Here is a 1,859-nt window from a genome sequence, read left to right on the forward strand (position 1 = left end):
GTTTTTACTTGTTGCGACTAATTATATGCTTAACTTGCGTTGATATATTTATATTCTTATTACCATTACCAACGTTATATTTTAATTTTTGGCTCGTAGTTGTTAATATCGTTAACGTTTACAGTATCAATGTCTTTCGTGTTGGAGAGCATGCAACACATTGCCTAAAAAGAAGAAAGAATGAAATAATGGAGAAAGGAAAAAAATAGGAAAAGGGATGTAGGAAAGGAAGAAGAAAAAAGAAAGAGACGAGAGATGAAGAATCAGAAAGAAGCAAGAAAGAAAAAACAAGATACAGGTAAGAGAAGAAATTTAACTATAGAATTTAATCTTAAAATTATATCGTTGTTATTAAAAATTAATAATTTGAGACACTTCATGTTTTATTTCTGTACATTTCTGTAAATAAAATGTATTGTAAACTATTTATTTTTTAGTAATGATGATGAAATAGGGATGAGAGTGGCGAGACAAAAAATTGGTAGGAAGAAAGAGATTTAAGGCGAATGATGAGACGTAATAAATGCAAGAGCCGAAAGATGAGAGAAGGAAGAAGCTGGATAGAGCTGAAAGACGAAAGAGGAGATTCGAGAGATAGGAAACGAGACAGACGTATATAATTCAAGATACAGGTGAGAGGAGAAACTTTAACTTCGAAATTTAGTCATGAAATTAAATAGTTGATGTCAAATGAATAATTTGAGGCATTTTATGTTTTCTTTCTGTACATTTTGATGTAAAATGTATTGTAAACTATTCATTTTTTAGTAATGACGTAAAAGGGTTGATACAGGCGAGTCAAGATATTGGAAGTAAGAAAGAGACGTCAGACGAGTGGTGAGACAAGATAGAGGCGAGAGATGAGAGAGGAAAGAATTGAGATAGATGCGAAAGACAAGAGAGGAAAGATAAGAGACTAGAAAGTGATATTGGTGAGAAAGCAGTGATGAGCGATGAGAAAACGAGAAAGAGGCAAGACAGACAGGAATAAAACGAGTTATAGGTGAGAGAAAAAATTCTAATTAAAAAATTTAATTTATAATTCAATTGTTATCAGAGAATTAATAATTTGAGACATTTTGTAAATCGTTTATGTATTTCTGCATTTTATATAAATAAATAAATGTCTTGCCAACTATTATTATACTCTCTTTATACTTATTTATACTCTTGAATTAAATTTGTTAAAAGCTCAAGTATGGAAATTAGTATAAAAAGTCGTTACAAGGGAGAATCTTTGTATTATCGAAATTTGAGAATAAATCGAAGAAGAATGACTTAAAGGATGAGAAGAAAAATGACAAAGAAACCTGATTTTGACCACACTTTTTAAATCCAGTTCGGTCTCCTGGTCTCTATACTCCATGGTATATAATAAGGGAAGATTTATGCAAAGAAAGTGATATGATAACTACGGTGAATAAACGCTACAAAATATATATATATTTATTTATACTTTCAACTCAAACAAAGAACATAACGTAATTAATATAATTAGAATTAATAGATTTATCTGTAAAAAATATATTTAGGGTAATAAGTAGAAGTGAAATTTACATTTAAAATGTAATAACTTTACGACTTGGAAACTTGAAAATTTTTTATATTTTTTTTATTGCGCTTTAGCCCGAATTCTCATACAGACAACAGCGCTTTGACATCGAGCGCTGATTGGTGAAAAACGGATGAAGAGGATAAATTTTACAATTTTTACAAATTTTACAAGCAGATCTAACATAACGATTCTGTGATTGGCGATCCGCTAATCCGCTTACGCGCGAACCGCTCCATGTGACTCCAGCTTAACATTTCAGTAGACGGCATCATAATAGCCGCAGCACAGACTCTTGCATAACGCA

The 1,859-nt window shown here is 31.0% G+C and overlaps 1 long non-coding RNA gene across 3 annotated transcripts in view; it reads left to right on the top strand.

Moving 5' to 3' along the window:
- Positions 1-1,707, top strand: part of LOC108770292 (uncharacterized) — a 4,653-nt gene extending 2,946 nt beyond the window's left edge. Inside the window, exons 2-5 of one of the 3 annotated variants that reach the window (XR_001940585.1) lie at positions 438-632; positions 769-1,003; positions 1,192-1,416; positions 1,627-1,707. This is a non-coding gene — a long non-coding RNA (uncharacterized LOC108770292). Of the gene's footprint in view, positions 1-245; positions 299-437; positions 633-768; positions 1,004-1,191; positions 1,445-1,626 lie in introns of those variants that run through there. The other 2 variants (XR_001940586.1, XR_001940584.1) reach the window with 2 other exon arrangements.
- Positions 1,708-1,859: the final 152 nt, after the last annotated feature.

This window comes from Trachymyrmex cornetzi, unplaced genomic scaffold (genome assembly GCF_001594075.2).
Source record: "Trachymyrmex cornetzi isolate Tcor2-1 unplaced genomic scaffold, Tcor1.1 scaffold1231, whole genome shotgun sequence".
Lineage (NCBI taxonomy): Eukaryota > Metazoa > Arthropoda > Insecta > Hymenoptera > Formicidae > Trachymyrmex > Trachymyrmex cornetzi.